This window comes from Mustela nigripes, chromosome 12 (genome assembly GCF_022355385.1).
Source record: "Mustela nigripes isolate SB6536 chromosome 12, MUSNIG.SB6536, whole genome shotgun sequence".
NCBI classification, from domain to species: Eukaryota; Metazoa; Chordata; class Mammalia; order Carnivora; family Mustelidae; genus Mustela; species Mustela nigripes.
The window spans coordinates 70206379-70232405 of NC_081568.1; the positions used below are offsets into that span (position 1 = coordinate 70206379).

A 26027-nucleotide genomic window follows, 5' to 3' on the forward strand; every position below is an offset into this window, starting at 1 on the left:
AGCGTTGTGCTCTTACAAAAATCCTAAATACAGAGTGGGAGGCTGCAGCTGGTTGCACCTAGGGGGTCCTGCGATGGAAGAGTGGGCCAGGAATCGCTCCAGCGCTGTGGACTGTTCTGGAACCTCGGAGGGGGAGCGGGTGTCAGTGTGGGCTGCCGCTGATGCCCTGTGCAGTTTCATTTCTTATAAACACTGGGTTGGGAGGAAAGAGGCCTCAGCTCTCCATCCGCCCCGTGGGGCCCCGGACCGGGGGCGGCGGGTGCTCTGGGGCCAGGCCTGGAGGCCAAGTCCCGGAGTGACTCCGCCTGGAAGCACCATCCTCCCCGCCCCCCACACGAATGGGTGGTTCGGTAGCGCCTGCGCCCACTGTCGTTCGCCTAGAGCGCTCCTGGCAGAATTCTAGACTTTCCTGGGGGCAGCAGCACCCTTATTTCGCCCTGGGGAACCCGAGTCCTGATCTGGAGCCCCTCGCTTCCAGGTGACCCACGCTCGCGCTGCCCCAACCTGATCTGAGCGTGTGTGTGTGTGTGTATGTGTGTCTGGGGAGGGGGCACAAGCCTTTTCAGGCTAACTTCCACATTCCTGCTCGGCTCCGGCTGGGGGTGAGTCCGGGTAACCGGCCGGCTTCCTGGAAAGGGAGGGAGGGCGGAGAAAAGCAAAGCCTCCCAGCCGTGCCGCCCTGGTGGCTGCCTGGGACCGCCCCTCCCCCTCCCCAGCTGGCTGCCCTACCCGTGCCAGGCAGCTCACCTGCCCGCAGCCCAGGGCACTTCCTTCTCCACCCCTCCCACCCTCCCGCTGCGGGCTAAGCGTTTTCAGCCAGCTCCGCAGTTCCAGGCTGCGTGAGCTTGGGCAAGCTGCTGAACGGTTATTTATGCCATTATCACCCCCACCCCTTCCGCGTGATGAAGCTAGCAACACTCGGGGTGCAGAGCTCTTTGTAAATGCCCCTGCCATTCCTTCTCTCCCCACTGGGTGGCGGGCACACAGTAGGGCGCCCACAAATGGCGCCCACCTCTGGACTGCTGCAGCGGAAGGCCGCGTTGCGTGCCCCGCTTGGGGCACTCCGCAGTCCGCTGCAGCCCCGGCGACTCGGGCTGGACTCGAAGCTATCCTGTGGGAGGCGTGGGTGTGCTGAGCCGCTGGGCTGCAGCGGCCAGGCGGGCTCCGCAGGTGGGGAGGAGCCGGCTAGGCAGCCCAGAAGCGACCAGCCCACCTGCGCGGGCCCCAGCCCCCACTCCGGGTACTGCGGGGCCGCGCCGGAGGGGCGGGGCCTGGGTTTCGGTTTCTTGCTAGTGCGGCTGCCACAGGGAAACCGAGGAATTTCCGGGAACCGCGCCGGGATCGCTGAGGTTCGCGCGGCAGCAGCGGGTGACGGGCGGCCGTCCAGTGTCGAGGGCCAGTGGCCCTCTGGAAGTTCCAAGAGGAGCTGGGGAAAACCGGTCCCGGAAAAGCCCCACCTGAATGCACCTGCCCCAGCCCCCAAACAGAAGGGGCGCTGTGGGAGTGGGTGAGGGGGCTGTGCATGGGCAGGTGGAGTCTGAGAAATCAGGAGGCCCCTCAAACGGGTGAGCTCTCCAGTTGTACCACTGAGTGTATGTCACATCTCGTTTTATTGCCTCCATAGCTCTTATCATTGCTGAAATGATCCCCTCTATGTACTTTATTTATTATTGGATGATTCCTCCTTCTATGACTTGGAGCTCCTGGAGTGTGCAGCCCTGCCCCACTAGGGCCTAGAACAGAAGAGGGTCTCCGTATTAACTGAATGAGTGAAGAAATGGAGTGAGAAGCATGTAGGGCAGGTCTTGTGACCCTCTGACTTGCTTCCAGGAGACCTCTGGGCCCAGCTCTCCTGTCTCCCTACCCCAGTCAAGCCCCAGCTAACAAAGATACCCCCACCCCCGCTCAGTAGAAGAGGCCTAGGGGGGGTCATCCCCTGTAGGGGGGAGTCCCCTGTAGCTCCCTGAGAACTGCCCTCCAGATGGGGCTGTTGGGCAGTGCACAGACTATAGTCACCACAGAGGAATGCTGGCTGTGGGGGTTGGCCACTTCCTTCTCTCCCCAGGGCTTGCAGCTCAGGCCAGGAGTGATTGTGGGTTGGGCCTGGATCTGAGCCAGGAAGGATGGGAGTTTGGAATGGTGAGAAGAGTCCTGGCCTCTTCAGACCAAAGCAATGCCTGGAGTCTGGGTGGGCAGTGTTACCTAGATTCTTGCTTTTGAGACCCCAAGTCTGTGACAGGGATCTCCTTTCCAATAGCTCGAAGACCATGACTCATGAAAAGACAAAAAGTGGAGCTCTCTCAGTCCAAAAGAGCTGGGGGTGGGGCAGGTGCCACAGGGCCACGAGGAAGCAGCCAGTCAGCCAATGGAGGGACAGGCAGATAGACCCTCTAGCATCCTTTGTCCAGGCCATCACTCCCTTCTTCTGGCACAGGCTAAGGATCAGGGTGGCTGGCCTGGGAGAGAGCCAGGGAAACTCCAAATGCTGCAAGAGTAGAGCTTGTGCTCCTAGCATAGCCCCTGGTGACCTGGTGACTCATACTGGGAATCCCAACTCCAGGGGCTGTCCTAGGAATAAGGCTCAGGACGGGGGGGGGGGGGGTGCCCCCAAGGGGACAGGCAACCATGATAGCAGTTTAGTGAAGCCCCAGACCAGTAGGTTATTGACCTCTCCCTCTGTTTCCCAAGACTGGAGCCCGTGCCGGTCCTTTGCCTAGTCCAAATAGTATCTTTGAGGCAGGGAGCCAAACCCTCATCCTCGCCAATAAATTTGACGTAGGAGAGGACCAGAGTGTCTGTGTTGGGCTCGGTTCGAGGTCACATTTCAGAAACAGTAGGTGTACCTCAAGCTAGAAGATAACACAAATGTGTCATTGTAGTTTGGACACAGCAAGTGCTGAGTTATAGGTATATTTATACAAGGAAAGCAGGGATGAGGCAAGGTGGGTGGTCTGGTGGGTGCTCTCTCTTGTTCACTGCTGTGGTATCAGGATCCGGCGTTGGCTGAGCATAGCAGGTGCCCTGTGAACCAGTGTCCCAAGGATGGGTGATGGATGAATGTATTCACATTGCCTCAGCAGCTTGCACCCTTTCGCTGAGGTTGTCTTGGCATCAAGACAGTTTCTACAGAAAGTCTTGGATTACCCAAAGGGAGGAAGGATAGAGGGTTGTGGCTTCCCTGAGCAGCACTGTGGTCATTTCTGTCCGGTTCTGTCTCTCCGAGGAGACCTCTGCTCCCTTTCCCATTGCCCTGTTCCCTTGTGTGCCCTCTAAACCCTGCAGAGAGACTGGGACAGTACAGTGACAAGGGCCAGCCAGATACAGAATAAGAGGAAGGGGCTGCTAACAGCAGGTGGGTGCTCTTTCCTCTCTAAGAAGGTAGGTCCAGAGGGCACTTGGGCAGGTCGGTCAGTTTAGTGTCCGTTCTTCGTTTCAGCTCACACCATGATTGTGTCATCAAGCCCTGCAGTCTGGCTCTTCATGCTTGGCATGGAATCTGGTTGTCCCTCTCCTCCTCACCCCACTTATGTGTGCCCACTTTCTCTCTAAAATAAATAAATAAAATCTTTAAAAGAAGGAAGGTCCACAAAGGAGAGCTCAATTTAGGTAGGACCTTAGTCATGAGTGAAAGGTTGCAGTGCTTTCTCTGAGTGAATTTGTCCTCAGGAAAGCATGTGTTGACTGACCATCCAGCTGACTGGTAGGAGGAGTGAAGAGTCAGCAGAGAGCCACCCACCTGGATGGTCCAGGAGAAAGCATGACTGTCTGCTATCCAGCTTTGCCCATGACAAACCACAATGGGTGTGTCACTGTGTCAGATAGCCAACATGAAATGTTGCTCTGGTAGTATTTGAGAGGACTGGATCTATACTGGGGGATAAAATGGACGAGACTGTGCTGGGAGGAGGAGGTCTGGGCACCCCAGGAAACAAAAGCCATTCTTCCTTCCTGGAAAACCATTATGAATGTTGGAGATGGCTTTCCACAGGGGCTGGAGGGCACATGTCGTACTTTGCTTCTAGTGAAGCAGTAATTCCAGAAGGCTGAAGACTTAGGGGCATCTGAAAGTTATGGAATGTTGCTCAGCCCTGTGCCTGTGCTGGCCTTGTGGGGACTGAGAAGTGAGCAGCTGTGGTTCCCACCACTAATAGCCTGAAGACCATGGGTCTTCTGGGTGTTCTCCTGGGGCAGAGGATGCAGATGTTAGCAGTCAGAGCAACCTTTCTGGCACCCCACAGAGTCCTCACAGACAGTAGGCACTTAGTAAGTGCACAGCTGATTGCAGAATGACAGATGTGTGTAATACCTGGAGTATTAGACAAAGGGGCAGAGATGCTGGGGTATTGAGATGGAAGTGGTTGATCTCAGCAGGGTCCACAGATGGCTACTCTGAGGAGGTGGCATTCATGAGGGCCTTGAAGGATGAGTCACAGTTTAATAGGCCAGCCATGGGAGAGGGCATTCCAGGATGTGGGAACAGCCCAAGGAAAAGTGTGGAGGCCCCGAAGTACAGGACAGATCTTGCTTGCAAGTATGGCTTTATGTGGCCACCCCAGGTGCTGAGCCCGGACCAGCGATGGGGGCCACACTGGGAAGAAGCTCAAAGGTCATAGTCAATAGTCTGGACTTTATCTTGACAGACAGGGGCTCCTCAGGGCAGGACCTGTGGTTCCTCTCCTAGAGAACCGGGGTCTGTCACCAGATTTTTGCTGAAGTGAATTCTAGGGCAGACCCCAGGAGGGTAACCGGGAGTGACCAATGCTATAGAAGACTTCTGTGGCTGCCAGGATGGATGAATCGGGGGCACACCAGGAGGGGACTTGGGTGTGGTAAACAAAACGTAGGGAGGCAGTCACTCTCAGGAGCCAACTCTGTACTCGCACGACGGTGTCGCACGACGGTGAGAGTGAGTGCCTCCTGACGTTTGGCACCCTAGGCACCTACTTGCTTCACACTAGTCTGGGAGCCGACTGTACGGGAGGCAGAGCAGTGGACAAGAGGCAGCTTGGTTGATCTGGGTGGATTAGGTCTATGGCCATAGAGAAGTGGGCCTACTTGAGAGCAGAGGACAGGATTTGGGGATGGCCAGGATGTGGAACGGGTTGAAGCAGGGCCCTTCTTTCCTTTTATTTTTCTTTCCTTTCCTTTCCTTTTTTAAGATTTTATTTATTTGAGAGAGAGAGAGAGTGTGTGAGTGAGAACATACATGAGCAGGGGCAGAGGGAGAGGGAGAAGCAGACTCCCTGCTGAGCAGGAAGCCTGCAGTGGGGGCTCCATCTCAAGACCCTGGGATCATGACCTGAGCCCACGATAGATGCTTAAACAACTGAGCCAGCCAGGCACCCTAAAGCATGACCCTTCTGATGCCCCCCATAATTTCCCATTCTGGGAAAAATGTAGTGAGGTCTCCACTCTGCTAACACGGTTTTTATGCCTGCATCTGGGGCCAAGGCCAGACCCTGGGCCTTAGCTTTGTCTATATTATGAGTCTGGGGATCTGAAGGTGTTGAGCTAAAATGAGTAGCGCAGGAGATTAGAAAGGTCACAGCCTGCCCCAGGAATGCCCAGTCACCACTGACCATAGCTAGAAGCTGAAATAGTAGTACATCAAGACTCCTGGGCCCTGCCCTTTGGACACTGGGTGTGTGGGCTCAACATGTGGGAAAGCCTGGATAATGGTGCCTCCACTCCTGGATGGGGTGTATCTATCAAACCGTCATCCTTCTCTCCTGTTGTCCAGCAGGACCAGAATCCACCCTCAAGGCCACCTGTGTTCCCAGGGGATTAGTGGTTCCACTCCCTAATCCCCACCCTGTGGCAGCAGTGCCCCCTGCTGGCTAACAGAGAGATTTCCCCCTTCTGCTTTTGGAAAAGGGGGTGGAGGGGTTCAGGGGAGAAAAAAGGGTGCAGGGTCAGTGCAGGTTTAAAGGGCGGGCTCAGGAATTGAGGATGGACTTTGGCTAAGGCAGATAGGTGAGTGCCACCTGGTAAACAAAGCACCTGCTTCCTGGTCGGTTGCCTTTGAACAGGTGCCCGCGAGCAGGGGCCCAAGCAAAGACGGAGATGGCATTTTCTAACATGACTACTGAGGGAGGTCAGAGAGCAAGGACCCTGTAGCCACCCTCTGCACGCCATCCTGGCATCATGGCCCAGGAAAGCCCACATCCTGTACTGAGCACTTGTCTCCCCAGGTGAGCCTGGCAGTCCCTTGGATTCCCCCAGAATGAATCCCCTGGGCCCCACAGAGGATTTGTTCCAGAACTGAGGGTCCAGGATAGGCCTGTAAGGGGTCAGTGCCCTGGGCTCTGTAAAAAGAGGAAGAGTTATCCCCTGATGGAATTCCTGCCTCAGCTCTCCAGTCCAGGCTGGAATGGAGGTAGTGACACGTCAACAGAACAAAATCAGAGAGCCCATGAGCAGCTGCATGGCTGCTCTGATTCAGCTGCCTCTGGACTCACTCCCTCCTGAGCTCCAGGCCAGGACCTCAGAACATAGGGACAAGGTTGGAGTGCTGGGTGAGATGCCCAGTAGACAGAAGAGTGGAAGAACCCTGTACTGCCTCTGAGCTGGGAAGTCCACACACAGGGCTATACCACTGCCCAGAAGTTACTGCCACAAAAAAAAAAAAAAAAAAAAAAAAGGGTGGCTTTCTTTACCCCTGCCCACCCATGGCCCTGGCACCTGGAGTCCCCATCTCAGATAAGTAGCTTATGGGAATTTGTTTACATCATGACTCTTGGTTGCACAGAAGTCTGAGGCTTCTTCACCTGGCTCCTGGGAGTCCAGGCAGAGGTGTTAACTCCAAGGGAACTTCTCTGCCAGGCCAGGCCAGGGTGGGTGCTGCTCTTCTCTTAGGACTCAAGCAGGGCCCAGTGCTCAGGAAAGCAGCTCCTTACTGTGCCCCAGGAGTGGCCCTAGCAGCCATCTTGATTCACCAGAACAGTGTCAGGTCTTCACAGAAACTTCTCAGACCACTCACCTACCAGGTTCTCAGGGAGAGGTGAGGCCAGGACTGTCTCAGGGGGAGAAGAGACTTCTCTCCCTCTCTCAGGGAGAGAAAAAAACTGGTGGTGCTGTGTGTTAAAACCGCCCACATCCCCTGGGTCCCATGCTCAGTCAGCAGGCCTGGTGCCTTGTGGTCCAAGAGAGGCTGGGAGCAAAGAGCTGTCGCTGGTTGTGGGACAGCTGACCCACCAGCCTAAGGATTGTGGGATGGGAAAATCAAGTTGCAGATACCAGGAAGACAGGCTCAGAGTAGCATAGCTGAAGTCAGAGTTTAATTTCTCTGATAAGCCGGCCTTGTGAGGCTTTCAGGCTGGCCTGCCACTGCGCCATTGCCTCGTGAGCCTTCCGGGTGGGCCTAACAGCCCCTGCAACCAAGGTAAGGCTTGTCCTCAGGTGGGAGCCCATGCCAGAGCTGGAAACGCAAACTCTGCTACAGAGTTCCCAAAACACTTCTAGAGGAATTGGTCTTTTCTTTAAGGTTTCTCTGCAAACTTTCTCTTGTCATTTTCCTGCCTGTGTATCTTTTCTCTCTCCCTCTTCTAGCTCAGGGATGCTTTTGGACCTTGGGTGCCATGGGGATGGATTACTTGACCAATTCAGATGGCAGACATTTACAATACAGCCAGCTGTGTGGGACAGAGGTAGATACTGTGGTGCAGGGATTTAGTGAGAATGCATTGAACCTATAGGATGTGCTAGGCACAAGTCTAGACACTGAGATATAGAAGCGAACGAGACAAATTTTCTGCTATCATGAAACTCATGTTCTAGTAAAGGCAGGCTAATAATGGGGGAAATATCATATGGTAATAACCTGTTCTGCCGAGTACTAAAATAGCATGGTATCACAGAGATTATGGAGGTGGGTACTTCAGATTTGGTGTTCAAGGTCTGTCTGTCTAAAGCAGTGACATTTTCTTTTAAAGATTTAGTTATTTCAGAGAAAGAGAGAGAGAGAGAGCATGAGCAGGAAGGGCAGAGAGAGAGAATCCCAAGCTGACTCCATGCCGAGTGTGGAGCCCCATGCAGGGCTTGATCCCACAACCCTGAGATCACGACCTGCTCAAAATCAAGAGTCGGACACTTAACCAACTGCACCACCTAGGCACCCCTAAAGCAGTGACATTTTAACTTTGTAAATGATGGAAGGGGCAGCAAAGTGCAAAACAGGGCAAAGAGCCCTCGAGGCAGAGGTAGGAGCTAATGTGAAGGCCTTGGGACAAGCCCAAGCTCAGTGTTTTGAGGGAAAAGATCACTGTGGCTACAGCATGATGGGTAAGGAGGACAACAGTAGAAGATGGGATCAGTAAGATCAACAGGGTTCAGAGGATGTGGGGCATCTTGGGCCCCCCTACCAGGAGGAAATGAATGTGAAAGGAGTGGGGTACCTTTGAAGGATGTGATACATGGAGGGGAAATTATCCAATGTGCCTTTTTAAATGCTTACTGGCTACTGTTTGCAGACTGGACTGTCATCCAGTCTAAGACTTTCTACAAATGAAGCAAGAACATGGAGCAGGCCAGAATAGGGGGATAATCCAGGGGAGATGAGCCAGGGTGGGGTGGTATCAGTGGAAAGAACAGGGGATGGAACCAGGCAGAGTTTGGAGGGGGAGCCAAACAGATGAATGAAATATGGTGGCTACAGAATAGGAGAAAATATTTGCAAATTATATATTGAACATATATCCAAAAATAGGCTTACATATAGAATGTAGAGGTCACCTCTTATCTACAGTTTCGCTTTCTGTGTTTTCAGGTACCTGTGATCTAGTGTGGTCCAGGAGCAGATGGTCGTGCTTCTGATATATCGTCTGAAGGTCAGTGATAACTTAAAGCTATGTTACATTGCTTACATCTCACATCATCGCAAGAAGAAAAATGGTATATAATATATGCAGTATAAAATATGTTATAGCTAATAGATAAATAATATATATTGCAGAAAAAGAGACATGTTATTTATAGGGTAGTACAATTTTTTCCCTTTAAATTTTTATTTAAATTCTAGTTAATTAACATACAGTGCCATATTGGTTTTGGGAGGTGAATTCAGACTCGTAACTTACCTACAACACCAGTGCTCATTATAACAAGTGCCTTCCTTAACACCCACCCCCCATGTAGCCCAGCCCCCACTCACCTCCCTTCATCAACTCTCAGTTTGTTCTCTATTGTTAAGAGTCACTTACGGCTTATTTCCCTCTCTCCTTCTTTTTCTTTTCCCCCTTCCTATATGTTCATCTATTTTGTTTCTTAAATCCCATATATGAGTGAAATCATGTGGTATTTGTCTTTCTCTGACTGACTGACTTTGCTTAGCATAATACCCTCTAGCTCTATTTCACTACTTGCAGATGACATGATACTCTATGTAGAAAACCTGAAAGACTCCACCAAAAAATTGCTAAAACTAATACATGAATTCAGGAAAGTCTCAGGATTTAAAATCAACATTCAGAAATGTGCCGCATTTCTATGGGGTGCCTGGGTGGCTCAGCTGGTTAAGCGACTGCCTTTGGCTCAGATCATGATCCTGGAACCACAAAAGCAAATAACCAAAGCAGTCCTGAAAAAGAAAAGAAAAGCTGGAGGCATCACAATTTTGGACTTCGAGCTATATGACAAAGCTGTAATCATCAAGACAGTATGGTATTGGCACAAAAACAGACATGTAGGTCAATGGAACAGAATAAAGAGCCCAGAAATCAACCCACAGCTATATGGTTAGCTAATCTTTAACAAAGCAGGAAAGAATACCCAATGGAAAAAAGACAGTCTCCAATAAATGGTGCTGGGAAAACTGGACAGCCACATGCAGAAGAATGAAATCAGACCACTTTCTTACACCACACACAAAGATAAATTCAAAATGGATGAAAGACCTAAATATGAGACAGGAAACATCAAAATCCTAGAGGAGCACACAGGCAGTAACCTCTTTGAGCTCAGCTGTAGCAATTTCATTCTAGACATATTGCCGGAGGCAAGGGAAACAAAAGCAAAAAAGATCTGTTAGGACTTCATCAAGATAAAAATCTTCTGTACAGCAAGGGAAACAATCAACAAAACTAAAAGATGGCCTACGGAATGGGAAAAGGTATTTGCAAATGACATATCTGATAAAGGGTTCGTTTCCAAAATCTATAAAAGAGCTTATTAAACTCAATACCCCCCAAATGAAACAATCCTATATTGGGTAATACATTTAAATTACTTCAGATTTGTCGTCAGGAGAGAAGGAAGTCTCACTGTTGAGACCAGAAGGAAGTGGAATCACATCTTTCAGGTGCTGAAGGAGAAACAAAACAAAACCAAACCCATAAATCAAAAGTTGTGTAGCCAATAAAAATATTGTTCAGGAGTGAAGGTGGAAAGAAAGACATTCTCAGATAAAGGAAAATTAAAAGAATTCCTTGACAGTAGACCTGCTCAAAAATAATTGCTAAAGGAAGTTCTCCAGGCAGAGGGGAAATGATACCAGAACTTAACTTGAAATATCAGGAATGGTGGCTCAGGCAGTTGGGCATCTGCCTTCAGCTTAGGTCATGATCCCAGGGTCCTGGTATCAAGTCCTGTGTTGGGCTCCCAGTTCAGTGGGGAGCCAACTTAAAAAAAAAAAAAAAGAAAGAAAAAAATATCAGGAATGAAGGAAGTTCAATAGAAATGGTAAAATCTGGGTTACTTTAACATTTTATTATTTATTATTTGACATGCTCTTGGATTCTTTAAAATATCTTTTATGGTTGAAAAAAATCATAACATTTTCTGATGGGGTTTGCAATGTATATTTCTATAATAATGAAACTACAACATAAAGAGAGGAGAATAAAGGAACCTGTATGATGGTAAAGTTTTACATTCCACTTAAAAAGATAAAGTATCAGGACACTTAGGTGGCTCAGTTGGTTAAGCCACTGCCTTTGGCTCAGGCCATGATCCCAGGGTCCCCGCGAGCTTGTTGCTCCATGCGGAGCCTGCTTGTCTCTCTGCCACTGCCTGATTGTGTGTGCTCTCTCTCTTTCTCTCTGACAAATAAATAAATAAAATCTTTAAAAATAAAATAAAATAAAAGGAAAAAATGTCTATCCTAAGCAGATCTGAAAAGGTAAATAATTATATTATAATCTGTAGAGCAACCACTTAAAAAAGATAGTTATAAACAAAATAGATGCATTTAAATGGAATACTAAGAAAAAAAATGTTCAAATAATCCAAACATGCAGAAAAGAGAAAATGGAGGGAGGGTGAACAGAGAAACAAATAATAAAATAGTGGACATAAATTCAGTCACATCAATAATTATGTAAAATGTAAATGGTCCAGGAGGACTGTCAGCAAAAATGGTGAAGTTGGGAATTCCAAAAGCCCATCCCTTTACAAATCAGGAAATACAGTGGCAAAAACTGTCAGAATCAGCTTTATTATAACTCTAGAAACTGATAAAAGTTTATAATAACACCAGGGAAATGTTTAATGAAGGAAAAAAAAATGCTACCTGAATTTTGGTAGGACTTTGTGGTGTTTTAACTTAACTAAACCACATTTCCCTCGCTCCAGTTTGGTGAGAGCCTTAAAGACAACAGCTTGCATTCCCAGTGTAGGTTCTTAGTACAAAAGGGAGCAGAATGGGCCTAACTAAAGGAATTGTGGTTGTTTTGACCTGTCCTCTCAAATGCACGGAACATCCTCAAGGATAGATCATATGATAGGACACAAGATAAGTCTTAGCAAATATAAGAAGATTGAAGTCATACCAAGGATCTTTTCTGACTGCAATGGTATTACACTAGAAATCAACAATAGGAGGAAAGCAGGAAAATCTATACAATACGTAAAAGCTAAATAACATGCTTCTGAATAACCAGTGGGTCAAAGAAGAAATCAAAAAGGAAGTCCAAGAATATCTCAAAGTAAATGAAAATAGAAACGTTTTACATTTTACATGCTGTAAAAGCAGTTTATTCTTTTCTTTTTGTTTCTTTTAAGATTTATTTATTTGTTTTAGGGATGTGGGAGAGACAGAGGGAGAGGGAGAGAATCCCGAGCAGAGTTCTGGCTGAGTGCAGACCCCAATGCAGGGCTGATCTCATGACCCTGAGACCACGATCTGATTCAATACTCAACCGACTGAGCCACCCAGATGCCCCCTTGTAAAAACAGTTCTGGGAAGGACATGTAGAGCCATAAATTCACATATAAAGGAATTAGAGAGATCACAAGGCACTAGGAAAAGGAGCAAATTAAGCCCGAAGTTAGTAGAAGAAAGGAAATAATAAAGGTCAGGGTGAAAATAAATGAAATAGAGACCAGAAGAACAACAGCAGTTATCAATAAAGCAAAAAGCTGGTTTTATGAAAAGATAAACACAAGTGACCACCCCCTAGCAAGAATGAGGAAAAATAAAGAGAACACTTAAATCCATATAATCAGAAATGAAAGAGGAGAAGTAATAACTGACACCACAGAAATACAGGGCATCACTGGAGACTACTTTGAACAATTATATGCCAACAAATTAGATAACCGAGAAGAAATGGGTAATTTCCTAGAATCATAAAACCTATCAAGACTGAACCAGAAAGAAATAGCAGGTCTGGACAAACTGACAATGAGTGAGGAGGTTGAATTAGTAATCAAAAATAAACCTTCCGACACAGAAAATACCAAGACTAGATGGTTTCATGGGCAAATTCTACCAAACCTTTAAAGAAAAATTAATGCCATTCCTCAAACTTTCCTCCACATGTGAAGCTGTAAAATGTTTAGAAGCAAACATAGAAGGGTATCTCTGTAACCTTGAATTAAGCGAAGCATTCTGAGTTATGATGCAAAAGCACAATCCATAAATGAAAAGTTAAACTAGGCTTCAAAATGTAAAACTGCTTTTTGGAAGAGACATCATCAAGAAAATGGATAGTCAAGCCATAGACTTCAAAGTATTTGCAAATTCTGTATTGGAGAGGGACACCTGGATGACTCAGGTTAAGCATCTGCCTTCAGCTCGGGTCACAATCCCAGGTTCCTGGGCTCCCTCTGCCTCTGACTCTCCCCCTGCTGGTGTTCTCTCTCTCTCCCTCTCAAATAAATAAAAAAATAAAATATTTTTAAAAAATGCTATATTGGATAAAGGACATATCTAAAGTATATAAAGAACTCAGAGGGCTGAAAACAGAAAACAAAGAAATGAGAGAGAATAAACAAAGAACAAAAAGTGAAATAGCAGACCTAAGCCATAATATATTAATAATTACACCAAATGCAAATGTTTTGGTATCATTAGCCATTAGGTAAGTGCAGATGTACTGTGATGAGATACCACTCCATGTCTAATAGAATGGATAAGATAGAAAATATTGGCAAAATGAAGTTCTGGTGGGGAGATGAAGCAACTGCAATTCTCAGACACAGTGGATAGAAATACAAAACTATACACCACTTTGGAAAATAATTTGGCAGTTTTTTATAGTCAAACACCCACTTACTATAGGATGCAGTAACCCTACTCCTAGGTATTTGTCCTAGAGAGCTGAAGATGTATATTAAATGAATATTTATAGCAGCTCTATTGATAATTGTCAAATACTAGCAGCAACTCAGATATTCACTGAGTGAATGAATAAACAGACACACACATCCAAGCAATGAAAACTATTCAGAAAAAAAAGTAAGGAGCACAACATGATTTGAATGAATTTCTAAGTCATTGTACTGAGCAAAAGCAGCCAATCTCAAAAGGCTACCTACCTACTGCCTGATTCCATCAATGTGACACTCTCTGAAAGACAAAACTATGTTGATGGAGATTAGATCAGTAGCTCCCGGGGCCCCGGGGAGGACAGAGGTACAGCTCCCAAGGGATAGCACTTGAGAGTTTTTATTCTGTATCCTGATTGTGTTTGGTGGTTGCACAAATCTATACGTGCATTTTAAGCACAGAACTGTTCATCAAAGTTCTTATTTTCACTGTATGTTAATTTAAAAATAAAATAGGTCACATATGGAATAAACTATTGATACATGGCAACAATACAGATCAATCTCAAGATAATTCTACTGTGTCAAAGAAATCAGGCTGAGTATCATCCCATTTTTATAAAATTCTAGAAAATGCAAACTGATCTATAGTAACAGAAAACCAATCAGTGATTGCCTGAGGGTGAGGAGGTGAGGAGAGCTAATTGATCTGTTCACTATCTTGATCATGGTGATGATTTCACGGATGCATACATATTCTAAACTTAATAAATTGTACACCTTGGGTGCAGTTTCTCCTATCTTAGTTATATCTCAGTAAAGCTACCCTTGAGGAGCATAGGATCCAGGGACACATAAATGGGCAGTTTTGAAACCCAGAGTTATGTGAATGGTAGCTGTGGGATCCAAAGCTGGAACTCCCTTCACCCAGCTGAGAAATCCTCCTATGGCTGGTTACATTTAGCACTCTTTACCTTTTGTAGGCACAACCAGCATCACAGAAAACACACAGCCAGCTATCTCATGATAAGACTGAGCATTTGAAGGAACTTTCCACTCTTTCCCCAGTGCTCTCCCAGCACTGAATCTTTTGTCTTCATGATGTATCCCACCCAAACTACCATTCACAAATTCTGTGACCTTGAGCAAGTTCCATGGCCTCTCTAATCCTCACAGTTCTGAGCATTGATGAAACACAGACAATAAAAGTTCCCCACCTGGCAGGGTTGGTGTGAGGACTGAATGACATCAAGGCTAAAAATTAACAACATGCCCCCATCTGATAGATGATACTTCTGGGAGGATTTTGTCTTATATTGTATATATAGATATGGACTACATCATGCATGTAACACTTTTGATATCAAAAAGAGAGTGAGAGAGAACTGCAGCTCAGGGTCAGGACACTATATCCTAGGTAAGGTTAGATTCTTTCCCATCACATTTACTTCCTGGGGCCAAGACAGAACCCCCATCTCAGTTCACAGATGGGGCCATGAGAGACTCAAAGAGCTCATTGATGACAGAGCTGGAACTCCTGACTCCTAGCCCAGTGCTCTGACAACAAGAGCAGATATCTGGGACCAAGGCCAGACAGGACCCACAGAAATTGTAACCTGGGGGCTGGAAGTGGGAGAATGAAAGAGGTAGTTGATAGGCAAGCTATTTTCAGAGCCATAGCCGGCTGCGGTCCGGGAGCAGGGGGAGAAGGCAGGACGGCATGAACGAGCCACACTGATTACACTCACTTATTCCTCCGTTATTTACGATTTGGCAGCGCCATGCTAGGATATGAGGGATGAGTAAGATGGCCCCTCTCCCCGAGAGCTAACACTGATACAGGCCAGAGGGACAAGGAGATAAAAAACAGCATTTTGGCACAATTCTAATTCTGTCATCCATTTGGTCCCCAAACATTGGCCAGAGTCACCCTCATCCCCTGGGTTTGTTCTTGCTGCCTATTGGGAAAATGTTTAGCATGGGAAGGAAGAAGCTGTGATGCACTGAGTGGTCAAGAGAAGGAATTGAGACCAAGGGTGGGTGCTCTCTAGATCCTCCACACCCTCCCAGCTCAGGGTCCCACCTGACTTCTCTCCTTGACTGGACTCAGGCCACTCCCGAGAGTCAACTGGATAGACACCCAGAAATTAACGACTTCTTTGTCCAAAGACTTAGCTCTGTCCTCACCTGGTGGATGGGCTGCTGGGAGGGTAAGTTTGGGAAGCCTGGGGATTGCGCCTTTGAGGTTCGACAGTTAGTTCTTAACTTCTGTCAGCCACCAGAGGGCGGTGTTGGGGCATCTCAAAACCCCAGAAAACCGTGCCTCAGCCAGAGGACAGTAAACAGACCTTGACTTCCATCACCCAGGCTTCTTCTTTTTTTTTTTTTTTTTTTTTTTTTCCTGGTATGTTTTAAGCACGTTAAACTCAAAGAATGCTTTGTGTACTAGGGCTTCAATGGCAGCCTTGCAGCCAATTCCAGAATTCCGCGTTAGTAGGAGTCCTTGGGGGAATACCTGGAACAGCCAGTAGAAGGGGTTGGAGAGCTAAGAACGTGGGTCCCTAGGTGAGCAACGAACTGAGAGGTCGCAAAAGGGCTCCAGAAATTGTTCTGTATTAGAAATGAACTGGAACTGGGTGAGGAGGAAGGAGGAGCTGTCAAGATGGCACAAGGCTGGAGAGAAGGGGGAATGCGATGTGGAGTGAATAGGAAAATCCCCCACAGCGGAGAGACCACAGGTATTCAAAGAACAGGAACACTAGTGTTTAGTTTGAGGTGGCTTCTGCTGCAGAGATCTGTGTAGCTGGTCAGCTTTGTTGTGTGGTCAGGACTCCATGAAAGGGCTGCATTCTTTGGGCATGCAGGATCAGATCAGCGCCGGTAGAATGTTAGTATGAACTACACAGTGGGAGCAGGGCCCCAGCAGTTGTCTTGCAAAGCAAAGCCTTTGGGGATGTATAGCCACCTGGGCAAAGGCTTTGGACTTGCACGTGGGCAAAGATGAGTTTGAGCCTGCTCATTCAGGTCTCAGGAGCCTGGGAGAGCCCAGCTTACCTCTGTGTTACACAAGAGGGCTCCAGGGCCATGATGCGGAAGGTGTGGGGAAAGGAATTGGGGAGCTGAGGTCCAGAGAGCCCCTACCACCTGCAGAGAGAACAGAATTTGAAGAGGGCTTTTCCTGCAGAAAGTGCAGCTGAGTTATGGATCCTAAAGAAACAGAAGGAGCTGCAGGGGTGAGAGAAGACAGATCAGGCGTCCACTACAAGCCATGCATGACGAGGTCCTGCCTCCTCCAGCTCTTCCCACACCACCACATATTACAGAGACCCAAGTTCAAGCCACCAACCCCTAGAGCAGTAGCTTCCTAACTTATTTCCCTGATTAAACACGAACACCTTATCTCTTTCCACACAGACACAGAGTTCTTTTAAGAAATAAGGCCAGGTAATGACCCTTCTCTGCTTTAAACCATCAGCAACTTCCCATTACTAGGAGAAATGCAGAGTCCTCTCTATGGCCTGCATGGGCTGTCTCTTCCCTTCTAGCCTCATCTGCCACACAGCCCATGTGTTCCAGCCATCTCTGTCTTCCTGCTCTTTCTCAACTGCACCAAGTTCATTCCCGCTTTGGGACTTTCGCCCTTCTGTTTAGCTGTCTCTTCCCCCACCCCAGACTTCCACACGTATGGCTTCTTTTTGTCAGTTAGCTCTCAAATGTCACCTTCTCAGGCCTTCTCTGACACATAAGGTTACTCCCCAGTCCCTGCCAAATCTCCCTCTATCACAGCAGTCCCTAGCCCTCCTCACTATCTGAAATGGCCTTTGCTTGCCATCCAGTGACTCCCTCTCCACTATGATAAAACACCCTGAAGGCAAGAGCTTGCCTGGCAACTTCACTACTCATCTTTAGTGCCTGGCACCTAGAGGTGCTCAGGAATGATTTTTGAAAGAATAAATGTTCCGCCAACTCTGGTAGGTTTAGTGATGACTTCCAAGGTGAGTTTAATTCTTCCCAAGTGTAGGCAATAGAAGCAGAATTTGAACTCAGGCATCCTGACTTTTGTGCTAATGCTTGAGCTTGGATTAGTTTATCTTGACCTTTGTCTGTTCTTTCCTTGATAGCACTTACTGCAATCTATTGTTGTTTTGCTTGTTTGTTGTCTGACCCCTCGGCTGGTGTCATGCTGCTAGAATAGGATGGCGTCCTGCCCCCTACAGTGTTGCCAATGCTGAGAACAGCGCCTGGCCCCTTGTCAGTACTCTGTGTTAGCTGGGTGAGTGGATAAACACCCAGTGAGCAGAAAGTGAGGGGTGGCTCTGAGGAACATGAGTGCGTTAGCAGTAGGGCACTTTCCTAGACCCTGGCCCAGCGGTGCCCAGAACCCACCAAGAAGTTGCCTCTTGCTGTTGCAGAAGGCATCTTTCAGGGTGAATGATGGCAGGCTTGCTCGCTTTTATAGCAAGGGAGTGTCATCTATTCTGCAAATCTTCAAACTTGAGGGTCTTCCCTGATGCGGGGCCTGGGTTTGGCCTTGCCCCTGACCGTAGCCGAGAGTCCTGCCTGTCCACTGGGGTGATACCAGGGTTCTGGGTGGATCTGTGGAAACGTCTTCTTTTCCACTCGTTATGTTATGTCAGCACCTTTTCAGCTTCTGAGAAACAGGAAGCACTGTGATGTGTGGTGGGGTTTGAAAGGATGATAAGAGACATAATCACATTTCTTTGAGCATGGAGGACTGGGGTTCCTGTTTGCTCTGACATGAACACATTACCTTTTCCCTTTAGCCAGAATTCTGGAGGATGAGGACTGTGTGGGAAATATGTTTTATGGGGGAGAAGAATAAGGGGATAAGAGCTTTTAAAATTATTGTCATGAAACATTATATGTACAAAAATGTACAGTTTAAAACATAACAAAACTTTTAAAATCCATGTGTCCATCATCCCATCCCTTGAGGTGACTTTCTCATAATATCCCACTCCCTCCCCACCAGAGGCAGCCACTATCTTGATTTCTGTGGTTAATCATTTCTTTGCTATTCTTTATGATTTTATCACATATGTAAATAACCTTAAATTATATATGATTTTATTTTGCCCATTTTTGACCTTTTGAGAAAAATATTTATTCATTTATTTTAGAGAGAGAGGGAGAGAGAGTAAGGGAGGGGTCAGAGGGCAAGGAAGAGAGTCTCAAGCAGACTCTGTACTCAGCTTGGAGCCTTACATGGGGCTCAGTCTCACAACCCTGAGATCAGGACCTGAGCTGAAGCCAAAAGTCAGACACTTAACACACCAAGCCACCCAGGTGCCCCATTTTTTACCCTTTTATAAATTGAATCTTTTTGGATATATTTAAGACTTGCATTTACTGTTCAACAAAATGTTTTCAGGCTCATCTGTGTGGACCCGAATAGCTGTACATTCATTTACTTTACTGCAAACCCAATGAATAACTAAATAGGAATTATCTATTTTATACTGACAGGCATTTACTTTTCCCCCCCAGTTTTAGCTATTAAAAACAGTGACGCTAAAAGGATGTTAGGTAAATGCTAAGAAAATCTGAATAAAGTATAGACTTTTATTAACAATAACGTATCAGTATTGGTTCATTAATGTGACAAATGTACCATCCAGTTGTAAGATTTTCATAGTAGGGGAAATTGGATGTGGAGTACATGGGAACTTTGCACTCTCTTCACAATTTTTCTGTAAATCTAAAATTATTTTAAAATAAAAAATTTCAGGAGCGCCTGGATGACTCAGTCAGTTGGGCATCTTAGGTCATGATCCCAGGGTCCTGCAATCGAGCCCCATGTCGGGCTCCCTGCTTGGCAAGGAACCTGCTTCTCCCTCTCCCTCTGGTGCTCCCCCCTTGCTTGTGCTCTCTCACTCTCTCTCAAAATAAATAAATAAATAAATAAAATCTTTATAAATAAATAAATTAAATTAAATAAAAATTTGATGGGGCACCTGGCCGGTTCAGTCAGTAAAGTGTCTAGCTCTTGGTCTTGGGGTTGTGAGTTCAAGTCCCATGCTGGATGTAGAGATTACTTAAACATTAAATTTAGTTTAATTTAATTTAAAAATTTGTTAAGGAAAACTCATGGGTGGGGCATCTGAGTGGCTCAGTCGGTTAAGGATCTACCTTCAGCTCAGGTCATGATCCCAGGATCCTAGGATCAAGCCCTGCATCAGTCTCCCTGCTTCTCCCTGTGCCCCTCCCCCAACTTGGCACGCACTCTCCCTCAAATAAATAAAATCTTTAAAAAAAAAAAAAGATAAAAGAAACTCCAGTGCTTTTATGAGCAGACTTTCTTAAATCTCTCAATATCCGTGTGCAAGAGTTTCTTTAGAATGTATACTAGGTTGAAATTCTGGGTCACAGGGTACACATGTCTTCAATGTCCTTAGCTCTGCATTTTGAGAGTAACAATTTTTCCTGTCCCACACACAATGTATAAGAATTCCTTTTACTTCACATCCTGGGCAAAACTTGTGATATCTGGACTTTTAAAATTTTTGCCGGTCTGGTGGGTGTGAGATGCTATCTCATTGTGGTTTAATTTTGTATTTCCCTGATTACTAACAATTTTGAACATCTCTTTATGTTTATTGGCCATCTGTGCTTCCTGTTCTGAGAATTTGCTCACTCATGTCATTTACCTTTTTTTTTCTAGTGGGTTATTTATCTTTTTCTTATTGAGGGCTTATCTTTTTCTTATTAAGAGGACTTTGTTACTCATTCTGAAAATGAATCCTTTGTCATTTATACGTAACACAAATGTATGTCCTAACTTACAACTTTTCTTTTACTCAGTAGATTTGTTGACTATTGAGTATATATATCTTTTCCTTACTGATCTATGCTTTGAGGGCTTTATTTATGAGATCCTTCTATTCATTCTGGAGAGTTCTTGTTTGCTCCTTTAGATCCATTTCTTTGCACTTTTCTGTGGCCCTGGGTAGGGGGAAGACTTGTCTGGACTACATTAATGACTTCTCTCCTGGATTCCCCTCTGGGTTTGATCTTGAGGATCCCGAACAGGCAAACTAAGGGTGGGAGCTAAATGAAGTCAAGGTGTTTGTCTTCCCAAACCTCTCCTGGTAAGGCTGCTGCAAGTTAGCTGTGTTCCTGACTAAAGATCCCAGCTCCTACCAGTGGCCCTTTCCCCACAGCCCTCTGTGTCTTGGAGTTTGACCAACTATCCCTCTCCTGTTATTAGGCCTAGAGGATTGCGTTTTCCCTCCTGGACTCCCTGCATCCTGTTCTCACTGTTAAAATGGCCCAAATAGTAAATAACATTTCCTCAAATTACCCAGTTTTCCAGAATTATTCCAGTTGTCTCCTGACAGATATGCTCACCCCAAGGTCATATTTTTATTTTACTTTATTTCTTTATTCACTTATTTATGTATTTATCTTTGAAGTAAACTCCATGCCCAGTGTGGGGTTTGAACTCACAACCCCAAGACTAAGAGTCATGGTGCCCTTCTTTCTTCTTTCTTCTTCTTCTTCTTCTTCTTCTTCTTCTTCTTCTTCTTCCTCTTCCTCTTCCTCTTCCTCCTCCTCCTCCTCCTCCTCAAGACTTACTTATTTATTCGAGAGAGAGAAAGCATACATGATCAGGAGGAGGGGGAGAGGGAGAGAGAAAGAGAGAAGCAGACTCCCTGCTGAAGCAGACTCCCTGGCGTGGAACTCCATCTCATGACCCCAAGATCATGCCCTGATCTGAAATCGAGGGCTGGACACCCAACCAAATGAGCCACCCAGGCGCCCCATCCCATCTTTAAAAAAAAAAAAAAATTATCTATTGGTCTCTCTCTCTACCTGTCCTTGACACTCCCTCTCTTGCCCTTGACACTCCCTCTCTTGCCCTTGACACTACTGACACTTTATATGAGATAATTCTTTGCTGTAGGGGCTGTTGTGTGCAATGTAGGATGTTTAGTAGAATTCCTGGCCTCTGCCCATGAGATCATGGCAGTAGCCTCTTTTTTCTCTCTAACTGTGACAACCAAAAATTGCCACATGTTCTCGCAGGGATGGGGAGGGTTAGGGGGGATTGCTCTTTGTTAAGAACCACTGCTCTACCCTATGTAAAGATCTTGTTTACTTAATAAAGTTTGATTATCTCATGGGGCAAGATCACCCACTCTGATCTCCTTCTTTAGAATTATGTTAGCTGTTCTTGGACCCTAATTCTTCCATGTACATTTTATTTTTTTTTTAAAGATTTTTATTTATTTGACAGAGAGAGAGATCACAAGTAGGCTGAGAGACAGGTAGAGAGAGGGGGGAAGCAGGCTCCCCTCCAAGCAGAGAGCCTGATGCAGGGCTCAATGCCCAGGACCCTGAGATCGTGACCTGAGCCAAAGGCAGAGGCTTAACCCACTGAACCACCCAGGCATGCCCCCCCCCCCACCATGTACATTTTATAATCAGCTTTTTAAGTACCATGAAAAAAACTGTTGGGATTTTGATAGGTTTTGTATTGAATTTATAGATCAGGTTCCAAATTATGGTATTGACTTTTTGTATCCATGATCATGGTGGGTGTCTGTGTTTGTTGAGGTCCTTTTAAAATTATTTCAATAAAACTTTAAATCAGCTTTCAGTAAAGTTCACATTTTGTTAGATTTATTCTTTGGCACCTTATAGTTTTCTAAGTGTTATAAATGATATCTTCTTTAACATTATATTTCTATTTGTTAGTGATGTGTAACAATGTAATCAATTCTGTATATTGATCAAGCAGTTTGATAACTTCTTTTTTTAAGATTTTATTTATTTATCTGGTAGCATAAAGAGAGAGGGAGTACAAGCAGGGAGAGGGGGAGAAGGAGAAGCAGGCTCTCCACTGAGCAGGGCGCCTGATGTGGGGCTCAGTCCCAGGACCGTGGGATCATGACCTGAGCCAAAGGCAGACGCAGAAGGACTGAGTCACCCAGGAGCCCCTAGTTTGATAATCTCTTATTACTTATAATCATTTACTACCCCTATGTCCTTTTGGGTTTTATTTTTGTCATTTTGCATCATCTATCTATCTATATACACACACACACACACACACATACAAATATTTGTGCATATACACAAATATATATATATACACACACAGACATTTGTGTCTGTACATGAATTTTGTTTTTTCTGTTAAAATCCTTACATATATTTTATAATTATACTCTTGTTGCAAAGGCCAGTACCTGCAGTCACAGTTTTTAAACAAAATGGAGTTAACATTATCCATGGTCACCAGTAACCCCTATAAAGTCTGTGCAAATTGGAAAAAGAAGCTTCTTCCTCAATACCCTTTACTTCCATCTGATAGGAAATTATCATGATACATATTCAAATCCACAATGTCTATGATGTAAAATGTGCTCCCTGGGAGTGTGCTGTGCACATACAGTGGTCCTGCACATTCTTGCATTGGTTCCTGGCTTTATTTATTTATTTATCTATTTATTTATGGGAGGGGCAGAGGGAGAGGGCAAGAGGGAATCTCAAGCAGGCTCCGTGCCCAGTGCAGAGCCTGATGCAGGGCTCGATCCCACAATCTCAAGAGTCACCACTTAGCTGTCTGAACCAGCCAGGCATCCCCACATGTTATGTTTATCTTTTTATACATTCTGAATTTGGATCGATAACATTTTCTTTACAATTTTTACATCCATGTTCATGAGTGACTATCGCATCATAATTTTCTTTTTTTTTTTTTTGTGATGCCTCCCTCTGGTTTTACTAATATGTACTAGCCTCTCAAAATGAGTTGGAAAATACTGTGTTTTGTTTATTTTCTGTATGAGTTTACATATGTTTCGAATTACATGTAATTTGAAAGTTTGGAAGGACTCACTCATAAAACTGTCTAGGCTTTGTGTATTCTTTGTGGGAATATTTTAAATGATTAATTCAATTATTGGAATGGTTATAGAACCCTTTGTATTCTTGCATCAGTTTTTATAATTTAAATTTGCATGGGGCACATGTTTGTGTGCCTTCTCAGATTTGCTCCACTTTCTCCTTTCTCTCTCTTGGTCAGCATCTCACTCACACCAAGTCACCTTTATGCTTCCAGGCACAGTTGAAATGCCACACTATGTGGAATGAAGGTTGGCTCCCAAGCGGCTGCTAATGACATTGCCAATAATGCAACAGAGGTGAATTTGACTAATAGGATGTGACAGACAAAAGGGAGCCTGGCATATGAATTCCCTTCTCCTTTGCCCTTTCTCTGTGCTGCTCTGCCTTCTTTCAGCACTCCTGCAGAAATTCCCTGGGATAAGCACATGTACCTGCAGGGAGATTTGCTATGCTTGCTCACACCTTGGTGTGAAGTTGGGGCCAGTATGCTAATGTATCACACCACACTGCTGCATGTCTTTCTTGCCTCACCTCCCTCTTTCCCTCAACCTAACCAATATAAGCTTATAACTCCCAAATTAAGTGTCCGCTCTTTATTGCTTGCCTCAGGCTCTGCTTTCTGAGGAATCCCCAGCTATGGACAGTTGGTATCAGATGTAACAAACCCTCGAAATGAAATTTTGAAGTTTAATTGCTCACTTCTCTGAAATAATAGGAACCTATTGCTGATACTATGCAGATTGACTTCTAGCATGCAGTGGCTTTGGAGGTTGGTTTTTTTTTAAGCTTTTAATTAATTTGGATAAAGTGCAGATGGGGAGCAAAGCAATGGAAGACGAAGTGGGTGAAATATATGGGAGCTATGTTAATTGCAATTCAATTGCAACTGCAAAGCACAATGACTCTTCTGATAGCCCTGGAGACCTTACCAAAAAAGAGTGATAGGCTCAGAAAAATCTAATTCCGATTTAAAGTACACTCTGAATGCTAGCAGACTTCCATGGCAACTCTAAAAGAGACCCTTGGTGCACTTGGGTGGCTCATTCAGAAGGGCATGAGACTCTCGATCTTGGGTCATGAAATTACACCACATTGGGTGTAAAAATTACCAAATAAATAAAACTTTAAGAAATGGAGACCTTTATCTCTTGCAGCCACAGGGCAGACTGAGCTGCGAATTATGCTCAGGGTCTGATCATTTGTAGGTCTTTGTAGAGCTTCAAAGGAGAATAGTTGTGCACCTATGGCAAAGTGTAGGACCTTATAACAAGAGTGTGGGACTGTAAGACCTGGGAAAGGAACACATGGGTGAGAAAACCTGAGACTCTTGAAACCCCAAATTCTTCTGAGTTCTCCTTAACTGGAAGTAGCAGCCCTTTCCCCCTTGCCAAAGTGGACTATTTTCTCCTTGCTTAAAGAGAGAAAAATTATTTCTCTTGAAACAGGTGCCTCCCAAGATGATATTTTTTCTCCTCTTCACACTCCCCACTATCTGCAGGTCAGTAATCAGAATTAGAGCTCAGAATGTTCATATCAGTTAGGGCCCAATCAGAAGACAGAAACTATACCAGCTATTTCAATAGAGAGAATTGAATATAAATAATTGTTAAGCAGGTATCAGATAACTGGAGAGGCAGAAAGGGAGCAATGAGGTATTATGAAGGTGGTGATTTGTGGGAAGCCGCTATTGCCCTTATTCCTGGAGATCAAAGGGAAGAGGTTAGAATTATTAAAACACACAACCTTAGGGGAAGGAACTCCCAGACATGAAGATCAAAGCTCAGCAGCTGGTGGTGTTTCTGAGCTCAGAAAAGGGGCAGATGGTAATAAGATCCAGATCTTTAGGAGGGAAGGTGCTGGTTGAGTGGTGCCGGGGTCTTGGGAGTCTTGGGATGAAATACTCTAAGGTTTTTGAATGAATGTTGGCAAAACTACAAACTGTAACTGGTTTCTTCTACTGGAGTGAACTGCTGCTGCCAGGGTAACACTAATATTAGTATTAGGAATGTAAATGACAGGAATCAGAGGCACAAACAAGGAATAGTAGGAATGAGCAAGTCCCTTCTTCCTCCAGCCTCCTAGTGTAGCGCCCCCTACTGATAGATCCTAACAGAGAATCAGCTGACAAGAGAGAACCTTGTTCACAGGGTCCCAGGTCTACTAGAGTATAGAAGGTGTGTTCGAAGGTGAGAGGCATTAGCTTTCCAGCTGACATTCAGGTGTGTTGGAGCTTACAGATATGTACTGTCAGAATCTAACGCCAAGTGAATCCTGTTAGTCCAGAGGAATAAAGAGTTGAGTAGATAGAGTTGAATTCATTGATGGGGGGCTACTCACTATGATGCAGGATTTAATGTTTTGTCAAGAACATTCAGAGCTTATCCTAACAGTTTACTGGAACTTCAAAAGATGAAATGGAGATGCCAGAATTTCCTTTCCATCGTGTTGAAGATGAGGGCAGATAGCTCAGGAAGTAGGAATACTAGATAGATGTATTGTATATGGTCTGAGTACCCACTATCTGGCCATGTTCTCTGTAGGTCACAGAGAGCACTCCTTTTGCTATCATAGCACATGACGCCTTAGTGAGGAGAAACAGGCATCATTGCAAAGGTTGGTAGTAGAAGTTCTCCATAAGCTGGATTGAAGGTGGGGGGTGCTGCCATTGACAT

At 45.5% G+C, this 26027-nt stretch overlaps 1 protein-coding gene across 2 annotated transcripts in view; it reads left to right on the plus strand.

The window, feature by feature from the left end:
* The first annotated feature begins 343 nt into the window (after positions 1-343).
* Positions 344-26027, plus strand: part of RAD50 (RAD50 double strand break repair protein) — a 132855-nt gene continuing 107171 nt past the window's right edge. Inside the window, exons 1-2 of one of the 2 annotated variants that reach the window (XM_059417537.1) lie at positions 344-478; positions 8765-8825. The gene's annotated coding sequence lies outside the window, so the exon portion shown is untranslated. The remainder of the gene's footprint in view (positions 479-8764; positions 8826-26027) is intronic. The other variant, XM_059417536.1, reaches the window with a different exon arrangement.